The 26,012-nt window shown below is 39.6% G+C and overlaps 1 long non-coding RNA gene across 1 annotated transcript in view; it reads left to right on the top strand.

The window, feature by feature from the left end:
* LOC103349313 (uncharacterized) overlaps positions 1-26,012 on the top strand; it is a 144,927-nt gene that overhangs the window by 83,920 nt on the left and 34,995 nt on the right. Inside the window, exon 4 of the long non-coding RNA XR_007921501.2 lies at positions 177-257. This is a non-coding gene — a long non-coding RNA (uncharacterized lncRNA). The remainder of the gene's footprint in view (positions 1-176; positions 258-26,012) is intronic.

Genomic DNA, 26,012 nt, shown 5'->3' with positions numbered 1-26,012 from the left:
CTCCAGGAACATCCCATTGCCTCACCATCTGGTTTTAAATTCGTGACACCCGCTTCCTGATTTACAGCAGCTCCTTAACGCCTTTCTCTGCTTCATATTCCCCAGAGCACTTATCACATGTAATGCACTAGGTAATTTTCTGTTTATTTGCTTATGATCTCTCTCCTCTTCACTAGAATGCAAGCTCCAGGGGGCAGCATTTTTGCTTTTCTCATCACTGTATTGCCAGTGCCCAGGACCATGCCTGGAACTTACAAGTAAGTGCTCAATAAGTATCTGTTGAAAGACTACAAGGAGGTCTAGATTCTTAGGGTTCTGCAAGCTCCCAGAGCAACTTTGTGTACCCCTCAGTTCTCTGCTGATGGCTTGCAGCATTCATTTTTCTGCAATTATGGTAATGGACACTCCCGAAAGATTCCCCTTTTCCTCTCTGGGTGCATCAGAAGGGCATGGGACTGCATTAAAGCTTGATGTATGTTATCCATGCCGTGTGTTATTCTCATCTTTCAAGCAGTCACATTGTTAGGATACTCATTATACCAATGAGGTCACATGGGTTTATGGAGGTTGGAAAATTAGCTGGAGGTCACTTAGTTGGTGATAAAATATTCCTAATAAACTATGACCTACTGTCCACTACTGACCAGCTGAATGACTCTGGGTAGATTTGTTAATCTCTGATTCTGCCTCCTTATTCCTAGGATGAAAGAGTTCTATCTGATTTCTGAACCTGACACTTTAAAATTATTTTGTGAGCACTATGATCCATGTATTTCTTAAAGGATTATTAATCGTGTTTTGACAAGGGACCATCCTACTAAACCCTCTATTAAATAAAGGATAAATTTCTGCAGGACCCTTTTATTCTTTGAATTCTAAAATCTACAGAAAGAAATAACCTGTCACATATTATACTGTACAATATCAAATGAAAGAGTTACATTGTAAAACTAGTGTAAAATACCAACCAAATATTACCCAAAGTATCATAATATAAAGTATATATCTAGATATTATATATAAATTAAATGTTCCAGTCATTCTAATCTATAAAATAATACTGAATTATTTCTATAGGATCATGACAATCATTAAGCATTTATTTTCTAGTCACATGTTACTAAACTCTTTAATGTGATAATCATGTAATCTCTCCAAAAATGCTGTGAGGCTTGTATTATTATTACCACTTTATAGCTAAAGAAATTCACGTACAGTTAGTTTTGTGGAAATTGTCCAAAGTCACATAGATGAAATGGCAGAATCAGGATTTGGTCCCAAACTATGTAATTTCAAAGTCGACACTCCTAGAGGCAATATTATATAACCCAGTGCTTAGAGACTGTGTGTTGCGATATTCTGTATTTCAAACTGGGAAAGAGAGATTTGTTCTATGTCATAGAACAAATAGAGAAAAGCTTATGACATATTATGAAACCCAGTTATATGAATTAGAATTATAATAGGATACATGCATTCTATATAACAAAATAGAATTCTATATAGTTTAATGGAATAGAATTCTGTAATGATATTATTTTTTCAGAACTGTTCCTCTTTGTTAAAAATGTTTTTAACTGTTAATTGTTTTGCCAGTCTTATCTATTGAAATTTATTCTCTTTCTGCTTTATTTCCAAGCTGTGGTGCTATGTAGCCATAGTTATAAAGGTGCTGTTTTAAGGAATCAGTAATAATGTGTTTAACATGTTACTTTACCATATTTCTCTTTGGTGACTCATAGCATAAATGTGTCAAAAAAAGTGTGACTCTGTTTCTACTGATAATTAGCTTCTCTTACAGCTACATCAATTTTAAATAACTTTACTTCTATAATTTGTGATTCCATTCTTGTTTTTGGCAAACTGGTTGTCTTCTTTAGTGTATAGTTTCTGAATATTCAAATTTGATGACTGTTCTTTGAGTTAATTTTCTACTTTGTGTCCTGGATAAGATCAGCAGTGGTTGGTCAAAGAAAATTTATTGTCCACATTACTGCTAAGAATGAAAGCTACCTAGAGGGGGAATAAAACACAACAAGAAAAATCAGCATGTCTAAATAGTATCCATGGATTTAATAAATATCCATTCAAATGCATTCTGCAAGGGAAAGTGACATGGCCTTTGCCTTCAATAAGCTTTGAGTCTTAATTCCCAAGCATCAACCTACTTTGTAGTGCAATGATGCAATTACTTTAATTGTTTTGCTGTTATCCATGAGTAAATCATGGATTATGAGTCAGGATTATGATAGAGCTTGTTTAATCTTTACTCTCTTTAAGAGAAACCGATTTTTAATGGAACTAACTCAAATGCTGAAGAATAAAACTTTTCCTATATTTTACACACTGACAAATTGATGGATGGGTCACTAAATATATAAAAGTAAGAAGTTAATCGTAAGAGGATCATCAAAAAGTTAATGAAAAAATTTCATGTTGTGGAAAAACTATACCTGGATTTAAAAATTTTTTGCACCAAAGTAAATTTTCATTCCATTTTCTACAACCTTTTTTCAAGTATCTTCATATTATTACAATGACTTAAAACAATTCTATAATTATAGCCTTACATTCCTGAGTTATTTGTTAAGTGGTGAAATAAAAACTCTTGATTTGGAATTGCCATAAGTCTAGATCCATGGAATCTGCACAAATAAATATGTCCTTTAGTTCAAATACACACCATGTAAGGAGCAAAATTCATTAAAATATGCTTAATAAGGAGACATTTAATATCTGCAAGTAATTCTTATTTTGGAAATGCATATATGACGTGACTTGTTAATTGTTTTCTATGTCTGAATCTTGCTGAAACAAATACTACTTCATTCATTATAGTCTTATTACTTATAACAGGGTTGTTTTACTTATACGTTTTTATATAAGCAAAATGTGTTTCAAATTGGAGTGTGTTTTTTCAGTCAGGTTAATGGCTGTCACTTGTGTTACAGAGTTTTGATATAGTTTCCACTCTGACAAGGCAAACTTGACAAAACTAAATATTGGCACAGACTGTCAGGTAAAAAATGAACTGCTAATATGACAACTGAGTGAACTGTTACAAAACCTGGCTGTCAAAACAGGAGTTATGGCTTTGTAATGTAAATATAGTTTAAAAGTACAAGTTTCTCAGGCCTGCATCTGTCAAAAGACAGGACGTGATATGTCTTGTGGCACTTGGTATGTTGCTCACTCTTCAGTGTAGGGTCTAGAAAACTTGGGCTAAAAACCTCTAAAATAAGACATAGGTATCAATTGTACCTACAGATTTTACTGTTTTATGTTTTCCATGTTCCTTAGGATGGCAATCTATTATTTGTATTTTAATAAAAACTCCTTTAAATGGAAATGACAAGATTGTATTGTAAAGCATGATTTAAAATATTTTCTTAAGGAGCATTTAGCCTAGCAGTTTAAGAAGTCTGCATCCCACATTGCAGTGCCAGTGCAGATCCCAAGAGGCAGTGGATGTGGCTCAAGTAGGTGGAGTCCTGCCTCCCAGGTGGGAGGCTGAACTGTGTTTTCAGCTCCTGGCTTCTGGCTCCAGGTCCAGACCCTGTCATTGCAGTCATTTAGAGAGTGACCTGGCAGATAGGTGTTCTCTCTTCTTTGCTGTTTCTGTCCCTCTCTGTCTCACTGACTTTCAGACAGATAGGAAGTTTAAAAATATAATATTTTTATCATAAGAAGAAGAACTTTGTACAATATCCTTAAGAGAAAGAATCAATCATTTCCTGGCTCCTTCAAGGTAAAAAGATAATTTCAGCACCATCCCTGGCATGGCATTGAACTAGGCAGTGGGGATCAATGCCTGCAAAATAGATGTCCATGGCTTACCGCCACGGGCTGTTTCAAGGAAGGTTCAGAAAGGGTGATGGTGATTAACATCCCTAAATTCAAAATAGGCCGGAATTATACATTGTCAACATTTATGACATAACAAAGAAAAAAATAATTGGGGAATCAGCCTTTATAAAGCCTGACTTTTAAATTTAAGCAAATGACAAAGCACACATGTTTCACCACTTGCTATCATCAATGGAACATCTATTATGTATTAAGCACAAATATACTCAACATATGCCATTTAATTGAATTACACAAATGCAGAAAGGGTTGCCAGGGGAGAGGATAATCAATCCAGGGAGGAAGCATTCATTAAAGAGATTTCTAAGGAAGTGAAATGTTTTCCACAACAAAAGGAACCAGCCCAAATTGCATCTCACACTAGTTGTCAAAGGTGTTTGGGGAGGAGCCCAGAGGTTTTTTTCATGAACTTTGGTCCATAAAAACAAGCACATTAACTACCTTCCCCCTTTCTATTTAGGGCACCATTTTTTAAAGCTGACAACCTCCTGCAGGGATGTTCTGAAAGACAGAGACATCTTGTCAGAATTATAAATGTCCTTGGTGAATGAGGCAGAAAGAGATGACTCTGTAGGACATTGCTGACAAGTCCTCCGGTTTTGAAATGGTAACCATTTTTATGGGAAAAGTTTTAAAAAAATTCTTTTGGGATAAGGGAAGATGTTTTAAAAATAAGTAAAAGACTGAATTTTTAAACTGAGCTACCTGTGGTCATGTATGTAGAGGTATGCATATAATCGAGCACATAGTAGGTGTTCAGTATGTATTTATTTCAACTATTCACTCTCCCTGTGCCCCATCACTGCTGACAAGTTCTGAATGAAGGGTGAATTGCTGTCTCTTAGGGTTGCTGGAAGGCTCATGTAGGGCTCCTCAATCACCAGACCACTAGTCCGTGCATCCTCTCCTTTTGCTTAATATAAACCATGCTCTGCCATAAAATGTGTGTGTGTGTATCTGTGGACATTTCAAAAGGTCTGTGGACCAAAAGAATTAAAAGTATGAGTTTATTTTAGTGTACATAAATTTTGAATCCCTGTATATTTTTTCATAATACACATTTTCCACATATTATGAAAAATATATTATTTTTGCGACAAAAGCATTTGTCCCAAAATAAACTTATACTTTCAATTGCATTTTCCACAAACTTTTTGAAATATCTTCATATATGCAAAGACACATGTGTATATATGTACACATTTATGAGCAGATTTCAAAAAGTTCACAGACTAATTAAAAATAGTTTGGTGCCAAAAGCTTTTGAAATTTATGTATAGTTTTTTCATAATATATATTTTCAGAAACTTTCTGAGGATTGCTAGTATATATAGATTTCAAAATATTTTGGCACTAAAACAAACTTATCTTTAATTCTATTTCCATGAACTTTCTGACGTACATTCACATATATGTATTTGTAGAGGTATGCATTTGGTATATGTGTCTGTCAGCTCATAATTCTTCTTCTGAAAACAGTTGTCTCTCCTTACTCCAAATTACTATTAATTTAGCCTTAACAAATGTAGAAAAATATGAATCTTAAATATTGCCAGGTTCTGTTACCAGAGAAGCTAGAGTTCTTGTCTTCGCGCAAGAAAGAATTCGGGCGTGAGACAGAGAGTAGCGGAAAGCAAAATAGCAAGGTTTATTAGGGTAGGGACATCCGTAAGAATGGATGGGAACCTCTCCAGACAGAGCCTGAGAGAGAGTACCCAGTTCCCAGTCGCTTAGACTGGGGGAGAGCGAGGTTACATGGTTGAGTGGAGAGAGTACACCTGGGCAGGCCAGGCGGGTGACTCAGCAGAGAGGCAGAGGGCTGAGCATGCAGTCCGGTGGAGGCTGGGGTTTTTAAGGAGATGTGTCTTTGTCTTCCCACATCTTCTCCTCCTGGAACAAAGGACTTTTTGGATGTAAATACTAAAAATTCCTTTCTGAGTTTTCCCCCTGAAGTTATCAGACAGGAGGAAGCCTGGCTGGCATCGCCCCCTTAGAGGAAGGATGGGCAGGATGTTTGAAGTGCAGATACTGCGCTGCACCTGGAGGGTTATCAGGTAGAAGGGGTGGGACCCCCACCTGGAAGGTTATCAGGTATAAGGGGCAGGGCAGGAGGTTTCAAGTGCAGATACTGGGCTGCACCTGGAAGGTTATCAGGATGACTTTGAGAAGCATATGCTGGACCCAGATGTCAACTCCTTAGGCCTTTGTCACATACACATATGCTAATATCTGACTTCCTACCTAACAGTTCCAGAGGTATATGTGTCTAAATTGTTACAAACTGTCTGGAGCCTATAGCTGAAATGACAACCTAGCCTATCATGGTCAAAATATAACTCCTGCCATTCCTCTACCAGCCTGTGCTTCTCACCCCCTACAACCTACCCTGTCACTTAGATTTCCCTTCTGGGTACATGGTTTGTCACCCCACCATGTTGCTTACCTGGGGTTATCCTCCTCTTTTCTCACACTTAATGTATCACCAAGCTCTCATAGTCCCAACATTCAAATATTTTCCAAACCTATACACTTCACTTCCATTGCTATTACCTAGCCCAGGCCACTAATATCTTCTATGTAGATTAAGGCAAGGGCTACAAAATTATTATCTTGAATTTTACTTTCTCCTCATCCTGTTACCTACAGTAGTTTTCTAGTTCACTTAGAACAATTCTCATAAGGTCATATGTTTTATGGTTTCTGATCAGACTGATATCCCAATATGGCCTCAGTTCACTGTGTTCTTTTTGTTCTTTAGACATGTCAAATACATCTCCTCAACTGAAGCTTGCTGTTTCCTCTATGTAAAATTCACAGGCTATTGAGACTATGAGACTGACTCCTGTTCAACCACGCTGAATTTGAATATCAATTCCTTCATTATACCCAACAATTCTCCCCACACATTTCATTACCTTTCTTTTTTATTTCTTTGCTGATGCTTACCACTACCTAAAACTGATTTGTTCATACATTATTATTATTTTTTATTTATTTTTCTTTTTTCCTCCCAGAAACCTTTTATTTAAGGAATACAAACTTCATGCATTTCATAAATACAACTTTAGAAACATAGTGATTCTTCCTAGCGGCGCCGGCACACCGGGTTCTAGTCCCGGTCGGGGCGCCGGATTCTGTCCCGGTTGCCCCTCTTCCAGGCCAGCCCTCTGCTGTGGCCAGGGAGTGCAGTGGAGGATGGCCCAGGTGCTTGGGCCCTGCACCCCATGGGAGACCAGGAAAAGCACCTGGCTCCTGGCTCCTGCCATCGGATCAGCGCGGTGCGCCGGCCGCAGCGCGCCAGACGCGGCGGCCATTGGAGGGTGAACCAACGGCAAAAAGGAAGACCTTTCTCTCTGTCTCTCTCTCTCACTGTCCACTCTGCCTGTAAAAAAAAAAAAAAAAAAGAAACATAGTGATTCTTTCCACAGTACCCACCCTCCCACCCATACTCCATCCTTCTTTCTCCTGCATCTCCTATTCCCACTCTTATTTTTTACTGTTCTATTTACAATTAACTTCATACACATACCACTAATTCTATATTAAGTAAAGAGTTCCACTAATACTATGAAAAAAAAAAAAAAAACTATTCCTTAACAGTAGACAAGGGCTATTCAAAGCCATTGCATCTCAAAGTGTCAATTTCACTTCTATAGATTACAATTTAGGTGTTCTATTAGTTATCACCAATCAAGGAGAACATATGATATTTGTCCTTTTAAAACTGGCTTATTTCACTAAGTATAATGGTTTCCAGTTGCATCCATTTTGTTGCAAATGACAGGATTTAATTTTTTTTTACCACTGTGTGATATTCCATGGTATACATATCATTTGGCTTGATTCCATATGTTAGCTACTGTGCTTTGAACTGCAATAAGCATGGTGATACACATCATAAGTACAGATCAGAAGTTTTTTGATTTCTCTTTTGATTTATTCAGAAGCATGCTGTTCAGTCTTCATGGGTTTGCATGTTGTAGAAATTCTTGAGTTGTTGATTTCCAGCTTTATTCCATGTGGTCAGAGAAGATGCATGGTATGCTTTTGATTTTTTTGAACTGCTGAGATTTGCTTTATGGCTTAGCATGTGGTCTACCCTAGAGAAAGTTCCATGTACTGGTGAGAAGAATGTATATTCTGCAACTATAGGATGTAAAGTTCTGTAGATATAAGTTAGGTCCATATGGTCTATAGTATTGATTAACTCAGTTGTTTCCTTGCTGATTCTCTATTTGGTTAATCTTTCTATTGATGAAAGTGGAGCACTGAAGGCTCCCATCACTATTTTATTGGAGTCTGTGTCTCCCTTTAAATCCATTAACAATTCTATTAAATAGCCAGGTGCCCAGTAATTAGGTGCATATATGTTTATTATAGTCACATCTTCCTGTTGAATTATTCCCTTAATTATTTGCTTCTTTTAACAGTTTTTATGTTAAAGTCTATTTTGTCTAATATTAGGATATCTATACCAGCTGTTTTTTGGTTTTTGTTAGCATGGAATATCTTTTTCCATCTTTTCACTTTCAGTCTGTGTGTGTTTTTGTTGGTGAGATGTGTTTCTTGTATGCAGTAAATATATGGATTTTGTTCTTTTTTTAAAAAAATCCATTTAGCTAGTTTCTATGTTTTAACTGAAGAGTTGAGGCCATTTACTTTCAAGGTGACTATTAATAAGGAAAGACTTGGCCCTGCCATTTTTCTGTAAGTATTCCTATTATTTACTTTGGATTTCCTTTGTACTTTTACTGGGATGTTTTCTGCCTTTACCTTCTTTCATGGTGATGACCATGTTTCTGTGTTTCTGTGTGCAGCACATCCTTAAGCATCTTTTGCAAGCCTGGACTGGTGATAACAAACTCTTTCAATTTCTGTTTGTTATTGAAGGTCTTTATTTCTCCTTCATTTATAAATGGGAGCTTTTCAGAGTACAGTATTCTGGGTTGATAGTTTTTTTCTCTTAAGACTTGAAATGTGTTTTCCAGTTCTCTCCTAGCCTGTAGGGTTTCTGATGAGAAGTCAGCCATGGATCTAATTAGGGATCATCTTAAAGTAATCTGGTGTTTCTCTCATGCACATTTCAGAAACTTTTCTTTATGTTTTACTGTGGAGAATTTGACTACACTGTATCATGGTAAAGATCTTTTCTGGTCATATCTATTAAAAGTTCTATGTGCTTCCTATAGTTGGATGTCCCTTTCTCCAAAGTAGGGAAGTTTTCTGTAATTATTTCACTAAAAAAGCTTTCTAATCCATTCTCTCTTTCCATGCTTTCAGGAATTCCTAAGACCAGTATGTTGTGTCATTTAATAATATCCCATAGCTCTCCAACACTGTTTTTGACTTCCTAATTTCTTTTTTGTCATCTGACTATAAAATTTCGAGATTTGTCTTCTAATTCAGATATTCTTTTTCTGCTTCTCCACGTCTGTAGTTAATACTTTCCACAGAATTTTTAATATGATTTATTAAATTGTTCATTTTCAATATTTCATTTTGATTTCTCTTTAAAATCTCAATTTCATGGGAAAAATTATCATTCATGTCATGTATGGATTTCTTTAATTCATGGATTTGCTTCTGATTACTTCTAACTAATTCTATGATCAATTTTTTGAATTTTGTCTGGCATTTCTTCATTATCTTCATCTTCACATTCTAGTATTGAAGTGTTCTTGTGTTCTTTTGGGGCATCATGTTGTCTTCCACATTCTTATTTCTTGAATTGCTGCATTTATTTTTAGGCATTTCTGTTAATACTTGTCCCCCTCCACCCCCTAAATTGCTTTTGTCTTTGGACTATGCCTCTGTGGCTTAGTGGAGTGTCTGCTCTTTCAGTGAATATCTGGAGGCATGTGCTGGCTATGGCCAGAGAGCTCTGTTCAGTACTCCAGGGTAAAGGGAGTGTCCAAGGTGACACTCAAGTTGGGTGTGGTAATCTCTTCTTTTTTTAATCAGAAGGGAGGTTTAATCAGCCCTGTTGTCATAGTCTCATGCTTACCTCCTCTCCCCCAACGAGAACAATGCCTGGGCACTATCCCCAGTAGGTACAATATTCATCTATGCTGACACAAGAACCACACAAAGGATTTATTTAGTCCTTGGTGTGAGCATAGATTCTGCAGCAATGTCCCTCACCAGGAATCAGGGAACCCTGAGTGTGTGGAGCTGCCCATAGTGACTGCACAAAGACCCAGCCATATCCTTTGCCCTCACATGTAGTCATAGTGTTTTCACAGTCCCAGCACCCAGCCCCCTGTCAATTTTCCCAGCCAGTATCAGGTGTCACCTCACAGCTGGTTGCTGGGCACACAGACACAAGATGGCACAGCTGTTATGTATGTCCAAAATGGTGCCACCTTCTCTCATGGCTAGTTAAAGGACACCGGTCCCTGGTGGTTGGTGAGAGAGAAACATGTCTCCTTTTCCCCCCTCTATATTTGCAGGTATACTGTCCACAACAGGACTCCAAGCCAGACTCATGCCAGGTTCTTACCGCAGCTTTACCACCAGTGGCTTTGGCTGTTGAGTCAGATCTCACTTCACTCTCCAAAGCAAGTGCTGAGGCTCTTGGCAGTTAGGGTCCTGAGTTGTATGCATCCACACCCTCTATATAGATCCACAGCATCCCTCTAATTTGTATGGAATTTCCTCTACAGTTTTCTTCTTAACTCTTCCCTGAGATTATACTCGCTCCATTTTTTTTTTAACTATCTTCACTTAGACTAGAGCAACAAGGTCACTCCCTATACTACCATCTTGACATTGCCCCTTGTTTCTGTGTTATTTTGCTTGTTTACTGCTTCTCTTCTCCCACTAGGATGAGAACTCCATGAAAGCATAGATTTACCTGTATGGTTCATCACAGACACCCAGCATTTCAAACAGTGTTTTTTTTGTATGGTAAAAGCATGAACCAAAGTAATAATGAGCAAATCAGTGTACTTTTCCCAAATGTTTAACCTAAAACTAAGAAAATCTAATTTAGCCTCTAATGGTTGAATCCTAGATATAAAACTCAAGGACTATTAGTGTCCATGTTTTCTGTTACTGGGCAAAAGCTGTGAGATTAAGAACACTACAGGTTACAAAAAGCAGAGAGAAGAGCTATAGAGAGCTTTAATGGTTTTCTACCCTCTTTCTAGCAGAATTTTAGGGTGATTTCTTCCCTTCCTGTAGCATGATTATTCAATTAGTCAAGAGTTATCTCAACATAATCTCAACAAATGCCTCTGTTTCCTTATGTAAATTTGTTTGAACTTGGTTGCTGAGACTTATAATTAAAGTATTCCAAACTATTCTGCCTCTGCCGATCTGTCTTGCTATTTCTTCTGCTACTCTGCCTCTCATCAGACTGAAAGCTCTTGCCATAATGCACTACTTTCTTCACTCTGTCTCTCCCACTCTCTCTGTCTTTCTCTCTATGTTTTCCTTTCCCTCTCTACTTTTTATATGTTTTTTTTATGTGATTGGGCTATTCTTTCATGATTTTCCTTCAACAAAACTTTCCTAACACCCCAAATCAAGGACTTGACTTTTATAATAGGGCATCACATCCTATATTTGTTCCCAAATGTGACAATAACAACCAGTGCTTCATCTCTACTTCCTATTTCACTATTGTGTTTTTTAGTGTTTACTCCTGCCTACATAGTACCTAACCCATGAATCTTTGGTGATTGAAAGACTAAATGAACATGGGAAGCCAGAATCAGATAACAGATCGAATCTGAGTGTTAATAAGCTGCTCTACCTCAAACTTTTTCCTACTGATGTTCGCTTTAAAGTTTTGAAATGATTTTTTTTCATATGTACTTTACCTTGGGCTTAGGCAGATTTATACTGATTTTTTAGTACTTTTTTTCTCCCGAATATCATTTTATTTTTCTGCTCATGTTCCCCTTTTGTGCTTACAGGGCTTTATTTATTTGAGAACTGTCTTCCCTTAGTATGGGAATCTTGAAGTTTCCACTTATTGATGCCATTTGTTTTGCCACTTTGTCAAACATTGGCAGCATGCCAAGCCACTAGACATCCTGCTTAAAATAGTTTCTTGTAGACATTACAAAATAATACATACCACCAAGATCATCTTCTGACTGTTATATTCTATTGGGTAATCTTTTAAAAAATCTGCTCAAAAGTCAGAATTGTTGGCCGGCGCCGCAGGTCACTTGGCTAATCCTCTACCTGTGGTGCAGGCACCCCAGGTTCTAGTCTGGGTTGGGGTGCCGGATTCTGTCCCTGTTGCCCCTCTTCCAGTCCAGCTCTCTGCTGTGGCCCGGGAGTGCAGTGGAGGATGGCCCAAGTGCTTGGGCCCTGCACCCGCGTGGGAGACCAGGAGGAAGCACCTGGCTCCTGGCTTTGGATCGGCACAGCACGCTGGCTGCAGTGGCCATTTAGGGGATGAACCAACAGAAAGGAAGACCTTTCTCTCTGTCTCTCTCTCTCTTTCTCACTGTCTAGCTCTGCCTGTCAAAAAAAAAAAAAAAAGTCAGCATTGCTATAAAATCTCCAAATTTTCTTGTTATTCTTAGTCCTTAGTTAAGGAAGCAAAATATCCAGTATTCTTCAAATTCATTTAATAGCTGGGAAAAATAGCATGTTCAACTTATGTTATGTGAGGTTGTTCCCAAGGGAAGAAAATATTTCAACTGACCGTGACTGACTCATTATTGCACTCTTACTCCACAAGTGCTACTCAGTGTTTTGCTGGACTTGGTGCAATGATTTTCAACCCCTTATACTCCATTAAACTTTTAACTTCAGTGACACTAAATGAAGGCACTTGACTTGTTTTGCTGGCAGTCTTTCTGTGATATTTGTTCCATTACTGAATGAATTTGCAACATTACATGCATACTGTCAAAGAATTTTATAAAATGGGATTCTGGACAGCAACATAAAAACAAAGTAATTGTAAAATATCTTATGAGAGTAGGAATTACTAAAAGACATCTCTAATTTGAAATGCATTGTCAAATACTTATTATTTCCTATTATCTATCATATGAGATTTTTCCTGCTTCCTAAGGGATGGGGATGAGGCAAATGGGTAGCGGAGCATGAAGTAGACAAGCATACAGGTTAAAATTGATTAGGTTTGTGAGCTGGAAGAGCACGCCTTCACCACACCCCTGTGTGACCTCATGCCCCTACCTGGCCACACTTGAGCACCCAGTGGCCAATCAGGTTAATTAGCCACTCCTCTTTGAGAGTGGATTAAAAACCTGGGACAGGGTGTGTCCCACTCTTTCCTTCTTTCTCCTTGCCCTGGCCTCTTGCCAGTAGAGGGCTGGCTGTAGCCGTGCACCTCCAGGGCATGTGGCCTTCAGGCCACCCACCCTATGCTTCTGGGCCTAGATGCTCTTCCACTTGGATGGTTTCTGGTACTTGGTATAAACCCAGATCTACCTCTCTCCTATAGATAAACCCTCACTTTCCTATGCATCTTTTGCACTGAATAAAAGCTTAAAATGTACCATGCTGCCTCATTCATTTATGCCGGTATTAGAATTCTTCTCTAAATATTAGGCAAGAACCCACGTGGGTTTATTAATATTGGAGATTTATTAATAAGCATATGGTGGGCCAGCACCACAGCTCACTTGGCTAATCCTCTGCCTGCGGCGCCGGCACCCCGGGTTCTAGTCCCGATCTGGGCACCAGATTCTGTCCCAGTTGCTCCTCTTCCAGTCCAGCTCTCTGCTGTGGACCGGGAAGGCAGTGGAGGATGGCCCAAGTGCTTGGGCCCTGCACCTGCATGGGAGACCAGGAGGAAGCACCTGGCTCCTGGCTTCGGATCGGCACAGTGCACCAGCCACAGCAGCCATTTGGTGGTGAACCAACGGTAAAGGAAGACTTTTCTCTCTGTCTCTCTCTCTCTCACCGTCTAATTCTGCCTGTCCAAAAAAAAAAAAAAAAAAAAAAAAGCATATGGTGATATCATATGGCACCTCAAATTCCGATAACATGTGGCACCCCAGATGGGACTCTGGGGAACTTTAAGGAGCCACATTCTGATATAATTTTAAGGGGTCAAATTTCGATATGAGGGCAAAAATATTGAACTCTGATTCTCAACATATTGGAGGTAATATAAGAAGTAAATGCTATTGTCAAAATTAGAGTAGCTACTGTGAGACCTGAGCCTGGATCAAGGTGTAACTATTTTAAGTTAGGCCTCCATCTTGAAACTTGGGCCTGACGAGGCCCTGAACTGTGAGCCAGAAGCTCCTAAAAGTAAATAAATGAACTCCCCTTGCAATAAACTCTCCTAGCAACAGCCGATTAACAGATAACAGAGAAATACCAAGAGTTCCTGGTGTCTTCTCAGGGCAGATAAGGTCATTAATAGCTTCCTGAGACCCTGCAGTTTGGCACGTACACCCCAGCAGCTCGGACCCTATGCTCAATTCAAAAGACATCAACCCCAAAGCCATCCAACCACCTTTAGTAGGTCCGTTCCCGCCACTGGATGCACTAATCAATTCTAAGAGAAGTCCTTTGAATTTCCTGTGGGATGAGATGATTTGCTAAATGGTACCATGATGTATAGAATGTCTCAGAAAACCCTATAAAAACCCTGTTAACTGAAGGGTCGGGGCTCTCAATTGAGACCCACTGCATCGGTGTTGATTGAGAGTCCAGGCCCGGACCTGCAATAAAACTCTCGTGTGCTTTACAGAGGTATCGGCTCCTTGGTGGTCTTTGGGGACAACTGAACTGGGCATAACACTACAAATGCATGAGACTCACTTAGTATTTTTTATTTAGTTTTAGCCTGAGAAAGGGTGAGGAGTGGTTAAAATATTTGTTTAAAATTTTCCAAACACTCCTGAAACCTGATTATGATTGCATTTGGAACATATGTGAGATACTCTTTCACACAGGTTCTGCAAGCAGAGTTGATAATTTCAGAAACAAATGGGAGTCATTCAGTGTTATCAAATATATTCATAGTTTAGAGACTACTATTCAAAACTAATATCAAAAGTGATTGATGGAATCTATGTATTCTTCCACAGTACAACTAATCTAAAAAATGCGAAATGCAGAAAATCTTGAATGGTGTTGTCATTTGAGGTCACAGATTTTTTTTTTTAAATGTGTTTATTTATTTGAGAGACAGAGAGATATAGAGAGACAGATAGGCAGACAGAACTTCCATCCACTAATTTACCCCTCAGTGTTTTGAAAGGTCAGGATTGGCACAGGCTGAAGCCTAGAGCTGGGAACTCAGCCCGTATCTCCCACAATGATGGCAGAAACCCATCGCCTCTGAGTCCCAGGGTTTGTGTCACCGGAGGAAAGGTCGTGGAACCCGTGGGGTTCTTGTCTTCACTCAAGAAAGAATTCAGGCATGAGACAGAGAGCAGAGTGTTAAGGCTTTATTGGGGATAGGGCATCCATCAGAACGGAAGGGACAGAGAGAGTGCCCAGTTACTTGGACTGGGGGAGAGGGAGGTTACATGGTTGAATGGAGAGAATACACCTGCAGGTCCATCAGCAGAGAGGCAGAGGGCTGAGCTCAGGGTCTGTTTGGACTCCCAGGTTTTTAAGGAAGTCTGTTTACCCACCTCCCCCTTTCCTCCAGGACAAAGGATGGGGAGTCCTAGCAGAAGGGTTTGTTGGATGAAAATTAACAAATTCCTCCCCAGATTTGCTGGTGCAGGGCAGAGCAGAGGGGCTTCCTTTAGGGCATCTGTGAAGATTTTATTGCCCTATGTTATCAGGTAACCCATTTGGTCCTGAGGAGAGAATTCTCTTGGGAGTTTTCCTTGGGGGAAGGACTGGGACCACCTGGGAGGTTGTCAGGGTCTGAGCAGGACTTTGAAGTCCAAGATGCTGGGCTTCTGGGGCTTCAGTAGGTGCTGGTCTTCAGGTCTGTCACCACACACACATAGGCTAAATTTCTGACTTCCTGCCTAACATTTGCATTGTCAGGAAGGTGGAGTTAGGAGCCATAGCTGGGAAGCAAACCAAGGTACTCCAATGTAAGAGATGGGAATATTAACTGGCAGTCTAAATGCCTACGCCAGGGGATCACAGATTTAGAGAGATGCTGTATTAATTACTGTCAGTCCAATTGCATATTATGTATCAAAACTTTATTAGGGAAACAGATATTTTTTAAGGAAGAATACTATTTCTCCCAATAAAAGAAAATGTCAAGACATAAATTCTTAGGAAATTCCTCAGAAAAACTTGTGTTATTTATAATGTAAATGTAAATTCAGAGTGATACTACACTAATGACGTGCCCAAATATTAGATTCTGGGTGCAGGAGGGGGGAAAAAGATGTAATTAATCTCCCTTTCTAGTCTCAGCAAAGTGAAAAAATAAAAGGTGAATTTTCCATAGCGTCTTGTAACTCTGTTCAACTGAGCTCACAAATTCTTTGGGGAATCTATCCTCTAACGTCTAGTATTTAATACTTTCTTGATGTTCTGAGGCATATTAAGCATCCCCTGAAGTACTAACTCAAAATTCAGTAAGGGTAAAGATTGGAAAAGAAATCATTTTGATTAATCCAATTCACGGTAAGGTATGAATGAAAGCTAGTACACACTTAGGGCCTATGGAGAAAACTCAGTGAAATTCTGCAATTTGTCTGGAATTGTGTTAAGCTTGTTAGTTCTATTATTTCACATCTCAACAAAAATTTACTTTACATAGCATGCTAAGCATGCTGGAGTTAAAAAAATTTAAAGTTCTTGCCCAAAGAATTTGCTTTCTAGTCAATAATTATAGGGCTAGGAGATACTTGTTGGTCCCAATCAAATAATACGGTTTCAGGATCAGGCATTGGGATAAGGGAGAAGCTGGTAAAAATGTCAAAATTATGAGGCAAAATAAGTAAGTGATGGTGGTTCTGACTAGGTATTTACTTTCTTAGACCAATTTTACCAAGTAAAACATGTTTTGCATATTTTCTTTCCCATTCTGTCATCCTTCACTTTCCACATAAACCATTCTTTACAATCTAAAAGTTTCTAATTGTTTATAATTCTAACTCAATTCCTTATTATTCACTCAAATTATTAGGACTTTTGAGTAGAGAACAGGTCACACTTTAATATCTTCACGTCTCACTAAATGTTTAGGAAGTTTTTAAAATGTTCATTGGTGAGGGTTTAGAAAGTCTTAAAGCCAGTAGGGAAAGGAAGATATGTTTTTCTTATTTGAAAGACACAGGGATAGGGAAGGAGAGAAGGAAAGGAAGAGAGAAAAATTCCCATCTGCTGATTCACTTCCCAAATGCTCAAAATGGACAGAGCTGGGCTTGGCCAAAGCTGGGGGCTATAAATACAGTCCAAGGACCCAACGATTTGAGCCATCACTTGTTGTCTTCCAGGGTGCATGTCAGCAGTAAACTAGATTGGGAATTGTAGCTGGGACCTGAACCCAGGCACTCTGATATGAGATGCAGATGTTTTAATTGGTGTATTAACTGCTAGACCAAACGTTAATGATGGAAACTGCACTGTCCCGTAGCAATAACTCCAAGGAATGTGTAGTAAGATTGGGCAAAGGAAGAAAGGAGGATGAACAAGAAATTTGGGAATACTATAGACAGGTTTAAGTTGGCTATTCTAAAATGTATTTTTATCTGAAATCAAGCTTTTCCCTATATAGTAGGATTAGGTGTATGAGGATACTTTACAGAGTTCATAGAAAACTGAATTGAAAAACAGTTTATTTTGGTGTAAAAATGAAATCTATGCAGTTTTTTCATAATGCGTATTTTGCATGATCTTTTGAAGATCCTTATATTGCATCAATGTTTGTTCTCATAAGTTCATGAGGTAGCTTATGGACTGTTTTCTAGCAAGAAAATCTGGAAAAATCACTACTTCTAAAAAAATCTTCTTCAAACTAAATTGATCTTACAATTGGGGAACCTCTCAGAAATCTGAAAAAATTACCATATTACCCAGACATCCCACTCCTGGGGATTTACCCAAAGGACATTAAATCAACATATGAAAGAATTATCTGTACCCCTATGTTTATAGCAGCTCAATTCACAATAGCTAAGATATGGAATCAACACACATATCCATCAACTGGTGACTAAATAAAGAAAATATGATATGGGGGTCAGCACAGTAATCCTCCACCTGCAGCACCAGCATCCCATATGGGCACTGGGTTCTAGTCCCGGTTGCTCCTCTTCCAGTTCAGCTCTCTGCTGTGGCCTGGGAAAGCAGTGGAGGATGATGGCCCAAGTGCTTGGGCCCTGCACCCACATGGGAGACCAGGAGGAGGCACCTGGCTCCTGGCTTCAGATTGGCACAGCGCGCTGGCCGTAGTGGCCATTTGAGGTGTGAACCAATGGAGGGAAGACTTTTCTCTCTGTCTCTTTCTCTCTCACTAACTCTGTCAAATAAATAAAAGAAAAGAAAGAAAATATGGTATACATTCGCTATGGAAAACTACTCAGCCATAAAAAGGATGAAGTCCTGTCTTTTGCAACAAAATAGATGGAGCCATTATACTTAATAACATAAGCCAGTCCCCAAGAGGCAAATATGTTTTCTCTGATTCATGGTAACTAATATATTCAGTACCAAAAACAGTAATGTATGTGAATGAAATTGACATCTTGAGATTTACTTATTGTTTATAGCCCTTGTTTATATGCTTTAGGAATAGTGGTCTATCTACTTGCTACTTGTCAAATTCTTTATTTAGTGGAGGGTTAATCTTGTGATTATAAAGTAAACTGAAAGCATGTCATAGCAAAAATTAAAAGAAAAATGAGAAAGTAAGGGAGAGGGATGGTGGTAGTAAGTGATAGAGGGAGAAAGTATTATTATGTTCTTAAAACTGTCTATAGGAAATACAGGAAATCTGTTTCCTTTATAAAAATAATATTTAAAAAATAAAAACATTGGGGAATCTCTGGGCTGACCTTGATTTAAATTTCTGCTTTATAATACCTCATAATTTGTATTACATATAATGCTAAAAATAGGCAAAAAATCATAAGCCAGTGTTAAAAAACCATCATCAACATCAACAAAATACTCTTCTATTTGAAGAAGTTATATCTCTTGCTGGCATTTCAATTAAAACAAAATCTACCTAAGATAGTATGATAAAGTTTCCTGGCCTCTCTTTGTTTTTAAAATGGATAGATAAAACACAAATACTCACTAAAGCAAAACTCTATTGTGTGATTCTTTAAGGAAAATGTATATATTCATCAACTTCAAAACACCTATGTAGCTCAGAGCTAATTACCATAGAACTTATTTTTCATAATTTATAATTCATTTGATTCTCATTCAACTGCCAGAGGATTTATGCACAATGCGTATTGTTTTCAAGTCCCTATTAAAATAATTAAGTAAAGGAGATTGTAATGTCCGATGTTAGCACTTTTACTACTGCTTGTTTACTTGTATTTTCCATTGCAAGAGGCATTTGAAAGCAGTTTCCCATATTATCTTCCTTCTATTCCTCAAAATAGAAGCTAATACTAAATGTCACACTCCCTTTCCTCCCTTGAGAACTGGAGAGTATAGGAGCTCTCCTATAGGAATTCAGAAACACCCTCCTGCCTGAGGACATATCATCTGATACTGGGAAGTGGAGCTCTCAACATTTAATGCATTTTTTGTGTGAATCGAGTCATAAAATGGAAACTGGTAGTCTTTTGCACACCTCAGAACCCCTCCAGCAAAAAAGAAGCAGCTCTTCTCAGAGGAGGTCTATAAATATCTTCAGTACCTTTTAACTTGAAAGAGAGACTACTGCCTTGGTTGAGAACATGATCTTAGAGTCATACAAACTGGATTCAAATGGTGGCTCTGCCAATTTGAGGCTGTAACTTTGAGCAACTCACACCTCTAGGAGGTTTTTCTCCTATTTGCAAAGCAGAGTACGTCAGGATTAACAATGTCTAGCTCTTACTCTAAAGATGAAATTAAATGAAATTTGAAAAACTGCAGTTAAATGCTGATACCCAACAGGCATTAAATAAGTGATTGGTCTGGTCTTAGGAAGCAGAACTTGGAGTAGAGATTCCTGGTTGATACAGTTACTGCTTGAGTGCTGTTTGAGGAGAGGAATGAAGTTAGCAGAGTGTGGTCTCAGCAAGCAACTAGCATTGGCCTGGTTTAATGGGAAGCTTTGCTGCTCAGTTGCCTTTAGTGTTATGGGAAAACAGCAGTGGAGAAATTATTGTTACTTTGGTTGTTTGTCTCACATGGAAGAAGAATTTCCAAGCAGACAGCAAAGAGATTTAAAAGTATTTATTAGAGTCAAAGGCCTCCAGCAGGAGCAGCATGGAGGGGGCTTCCAAGAGAGGAAAGAACCCCAAAGGCCTGTTAGCATTCAGGTTTTTAAGTACAACTCAGAAGGAAAAAAAAAAAAAAAAAAAAAAACCTTGATGATGAGATTGTTATTCAGTTTCCAGGTAGGGACAAAAACTCATCAAAATGCCTGATTTACAATTCTTCGTTCTGTCTGCCTGCTAAAACAAAAAAGCCATACAGAAGGGTGGGATAGGTAACTTGTTTTCTTTTCTTTTTTAAAGATTGTTTATTTATTTGAAAATCAGAGTTAAAGAGAGGAGAGGCAGAGAAAGAGGTCTTTCATTCGATGGTTCACTCCCCAGTTGGCCACTACGGCCGGAGCTGCGCCTATCCAAAGCCAGGAGCCAGGAACTTCTTCCGGGTCTCCCACATGGGTGCAGGGGGCCCAAGGATGTAGGCCATCTTCCACTGCTATCCCAGGCCATAGCAGAGAGCTGGATCAGAAGAGGAGCAGCCAGGACTAAAATCAGTGCCCATATGGGATGCCAGCGCTTCAGGCCAGGGCGTTAACCGGCTATGCCACAGCACCAGCCCCACCCCTGGTAACTTGTTTTCCACAATTAGCTGTGAGCTCAGGAAGTGCTCCCTTGCTATTCTCGTGGTAAATTTGGAGATTCTGAAGAAAGGAAGGAGGACTATCTGTGTGTTCTTGCTAAAGATAATTTTTTTTTTTTTTTGACAGGCAGAGTGGACAGTGAGAGAGAGAGACAGAGAGAAAGGTCTTCCTTTACCATTGGTTCACCCTCCAATGGCCGCCATGGCCGGTGCACTGCAGCTGGCGCACCACGCTGATCCAAAGGCAGGAGCCAGGTACTTATCCTGGTCTCCCATGGGGTGCAGGGCCCAAGCACTTGGGCCATTCTCCACTGCCTTCCCTGGCCACAGCAGAGAGCTGGCCTGGAAGAGGGGCAACCGGGACAGAATCCGGCGCCCCGACCGGGACTAGAACCCGATGTGCTGGCGCCACTAGGTGGAGGATTAGCCTATTGAGCCGCGGCGCCGGCCTAGGAAGCATATATTTTACACCCCAAATTCCATTGGGATTCCCAACTACCTATTAAACCATCTGACTCCTCACATTAGCATCAGTCCCACTTAGAGGGGGCTGGGATATGGGGATATTTTCCAATGTATGGAGACTTTTCTAGTTATCATATCTGGAGGTTGTGCCTAGTAGTATGCCCTTTAATGCACAGAATATCTTCCATAGCAAAGGCTTATACAGAACAAAGTGTCAATAGTGCTGAATTTGGGAGCCATGGATATAGCTGCTATGCACATTTCATTGCTTCTTTATTCATTCTAGATGCTCCTTCCCATAGCCAGCCCTTTCGCTGGTCTAGGTTGACTTTCTAGCGGGTTGATTCATGTCGCTCCCCGTCTTCGTGGAGGAGCGACACAGGACCCTGCGCTGTTCTTTCGTCTGCTCGGCCCTCCCCGGGTTTGCTGCTGGTTCTTCCCGGGTTGGCTACCGTCCCTCCACCTCCGTGGAAGGGCGGTTCCCCCTGCCACATTCCCCACTTCCGCGGGGGAGCGGCACACCGCCGGCCGGCTCTCTCGGGGGCTGCACAGGTGTTCCCCTTAGATGTTCCTGGTGCATGCCGTCTCTCTCCTCCTTTATAGTCCTCTTCCACCAATCCCAACTCTGCTACCCACACACCGAGTATGCTGCTCTCCTCCAATCAGGAGCAGGTCCCACAGTTTATTGGTTGAACTGGAGGCAGCTGTGTAGAAGCTGTTTCCCTTCTCAGCGCCATATTGTGGGAAAGCAGATGCATAGAATAAGTCTTAATTCCAGTAACTTAGTCTAGTCCGGGTTGCTCCCCACAATTCAGACCTTCATCATTGAGGATCTATGACTAGTTTAGCATCTTTGATCAGTTAATAGTTTCTGTACCTACTCATTCAGCCAAAAATTGAGTATGGGAAACCCAAGAGATATTACAGTTTAGATTACATGGGTGCAAAACATAATCCTCAACGTGTCACCAGGAGACAAAATGGTCCGACAGATTGTCTTGTTTGGGGGGGATCAGTCTTAATCTCTGCTGCTGGCAGGTCAGGCATTCATCTGCGGCCATAGTTAAATTATCCTGACTATGAGAGAGCATATACTCTAGAGTCTATTTGTAGGACTATGGAGGGTTGTTGGGGTTGCCTGACCTCATTACTTGATGGATCGTAATAATAACTTCTGACAACATGGTTACCTATTGTCCACAATCAGATGCTCAGTTTCTACCATGGCTTAATATGTCAAGAGTTAGTTGGTCCTGGTTTTGTTTGTTTCAACAGCTTTATTAAAATATAATTAACATCCCATAATTCACCATTTTGAAGCATACAGTTCAGTGATTTTTATTTGATTCATGGAGTTATGCAACCATCAAAATGTCAATCTGGAAATTAAGTTGGGGCACAATGAATGTAAAAATAAATAAGTTCATTTCAGCCAAAGTGAGATGGTCACCCCAAAAACATATTCCAGTTACCCAGAATAAATGCTCTCAAATGATTCTCAGGAGGGTTTATCTTTACAGGCAAAAAGAAGGAATGAAGTGGTGTTTATAGCATAGATTGTTATAGTTACATTGACTAATAAGACAACTATAGACTATTGATTGTTTTCTGCTTACTTTATGCAGTATATTTCAGAGAGAAAATTATGATTTATAGGAACAAGCTCTACTTGAGTTATTTATTACTTGAATGCTGTCAGCTAGTCAGCAAGAAAATCTGGTTGAGATTAAACAAGTTTGGAATCTTGATATACGTGAGTAGGGCTCCATAGTTCTTATCTCTCTGGGCCAACGAGTTTAGTGAACTTCAATTTTATCTGAATTCAATTTTATCTGAATTTTTTAAAAGCCATCTGATTTTAGAAGATATTCATCATCACCAAATAAAACCCCATACCTATTAGCTGTTAACTTCCTTTATTCCCTGCTCCTCCAACCAGGGCGACTACTAATTTACTTTCAATTTCCATGAATTCACCTCCTCTGGAAATTTTATGTAAATTAAGTCATATCATATATGGACTTGTGTCTTTTCACTTAGCATAAAGTTTGCAGTGTTCATACATTTGTAGCATATATTGGTGCTTCATTTCATTTTTATTTATAAATAATATTTCATTGTATAAATTTACATAATTCCATTTATTTATTCATGGATTGAGGGACATTTGAGGTATTTCTACTTTTTTGGCTCTATTAATACTGCAATGAACACTTGTATCCAAAGTTTTGTGTGGATGTATGTATTCCACATACCTAGGAGGAGAAGTGCTGGGTCATATGATAAATCTGTGTCTAATATTTTAAGGAGCTGACAAATTGTATTGCACCATTGTACAATCTCATCAAGAATGTGTGAAGGTTCCAGTTTCATTGAATCAACAGCACTTGTTATTTACCTTTTAGATTTTTAACAGTTCTAGGGGGTGTTGTTTGGTTTTTGCTTTCATTTTGGTTTTGATTTTTTTTTTTTTTTTTTTTGACAGGCAGAGTGGATAGTGAGAGAGAGACAGAGAGAAAGGTCTTCCTTTTGCCGTTGGTTCACCCTCCAATGGCCGCCACGGCTGGCGCTCTGCGGCCAGCGCACAGCGCTGATCCGAAGGCAGGAGCCAGGTACTTCTCCTGGTCTACCATGGGGTGCAGGGCCCAAGCACTTGAGCCATCCTCCACTGCCTTCCCGGGCCACAGCAGAGAGCTAGCCTGGAAGAGGGGCATCCAGGACAGAATCCGGCGCCCCAACCGGGACTAGAACCCCGTGTGCCGGCGCCGCTAGGTGGAGGATTAGCCTATTGAGCCGCGGCGCCGGCCGGTTTTGCTTTTCTTTCCCTAACAATCAATGATGCTGACCATCTTTTCATGATTTACTCAACGACCACTTGTTTGTCTTTTCTAAAGAAATATCTATTCAAATCATTTGCGAAGTGTTCAGTGGGTTTCTTTTTGTTTGGGAGTTGTTAAAAGGACTTCTTTCCTTTATCAAATTGTCTTGACAGTGTTGTCAAAATCATTTGACCACAAATACCAGGGTTTCTGGGCTGCCAATTCGATTCCATTGTTCTGAATGTTTATCCTTAGGCCAGAATGACATTCTTTTGATTACAGCAGCTTTGAAGTGAGTTTTGAAATTAGAAAGCATGAATCCTCTAATTTTTTTATTCTTTAAGATTGCTTTCACTAGCCTGGATCTCTTGCATACCCAAATAAATGCTGATTTGGTAGTCTGAGTCAGGGTCACTAATGTAAAGTTCCAAAGTAAGGGACCATTCACAGAGTAAAACCAAGCTGCTGGGTAGCATCTGCAGTGCAAAGATTACGCCTAACCACTTGGGTTTGCCATGACATTAAAATATGACCACACGTCCACCATCAGGCACTGGAGCTCTATGTATGATACAGAAGCTACCACTACCTGCTACACTGGTGATTATTGACAATAGGTGGCTTGTCTCAAGATGAATGATAACACACTGTGGGGGGGGGGGGGGTTTGCTGACCCTGCCTGCTCTTGGTGATGGACTACATCTGGCTTTTGATCTTCTTTGCACCTTTCAGGGCTACCCGTGATCCAGAGTACATTTGTTAGTTTTTCAGGTTATGGTATTGTGGTTTGGTCCATTAACTCTTGGATCATTTATGTCACATTTTTTTTGCATTCTGGATCATTTGTGCTTAATATTTCTCTTTTTGTCACAAAGACCAGTAAGCAATGAACCAGTGGTCAAAGTACTGGATGGACATTGTATATATTCTACAACCTATAGATCTGGGTATCATTGAGCATTATAAAGATTTCTAATTCTACCCCTCTCACTTTCTGCTGGTCCATGCAATGAGCTTATGTTCAGAAAGGAGTAATTTCTTAGCTACTCCTAAGGTAATGATTAAGGAAAAATTATAGGTATTAATAGATGACAACTGGAAAAACAATTAGAACTTGAGTTGGTAGTACCAATTTAGGGGTAGTAGAGAGAGAACAAAACATGTCGCACCCAGGAAGGGGACAAGTTAGATCCCAGAAGGTATGGAGTATAGGAGAGGATGGATTCTCTTTGTCTGTTGGATACATTGGACTGCTTGATTCAAGTGGAATCTGCCTCTGATACTGAAAATTGCTGCTGAATTTTTCATCTTTTTCACATGCTGCAAAAGCAGAAAAGCCCAGGTGAACACGAGAGTTCATGATTTAGTCTGCTGTGCCCCATACCATCAATGGTAGCTCTGAGATATGAACACGTACAAATATAACCTTGTTTCTATCCGACTCATCATATACTTCTGATGCCTCATGCCTTGAGTTATGCCATGTGTGGTGACAAAGTTGTAGTTTCCTGGCAGCCCATGAATAAAACCAGTGTAATCAGGGCTGGCTTGAGGCATGGTTGCTGTCACTTGTGACCCCAGCAAGTAAGAAAGGCAGTTCAAGTCCTGGCTGCTCCATTTCTGATGAAGCTTCCTGCTAATGTGCCTGGGAAGGCAACAGAAGATAACCCAAATACTGGGGCCCCTGCCACCTATAAAGGAGACCAGGATGGAGTTCCTCACTGCTGGCTTCAGCCTGGTCCAACTCTGGCTGTTGCAAACATTTGGGGACTGAAGCAGTGGATGGGAGATCTCCCTGTCCAGCCGTCTCTCTTCTCTCTCTCACTGTAACTTTCAAATAAATAACTAAATCTTTTTTAATTTAAATAGTCTAATGCTGATTCAAATGAACTTAACAGTGAATTTGAACTGGAGTAATTGAATAATGACTTTAAGTCATATGTTTCCATTCGGGGAGAACAAGCCAGATAATGTCTC

Source organism: Oryctolagus cuniculus, chromosome 10 (assembly GCF_964237555.1).
Source record: "Oryctolagus cuniculus chromosome 10, mOryCun1.1, whole genome shotgun sequence".
Taxonomy (NCBI): Eukaryota; Metazoa; Chordata; class Mammalia; order Lagomorpha; family Leporidae; genus Oryctolagus; species Oryctolagus cuniculus.
The sequence above is the reverse complement of the archived record's forward strand: the minus strand, read 5'-3'. Positions and strand labels throughout refer to the sequence as shown.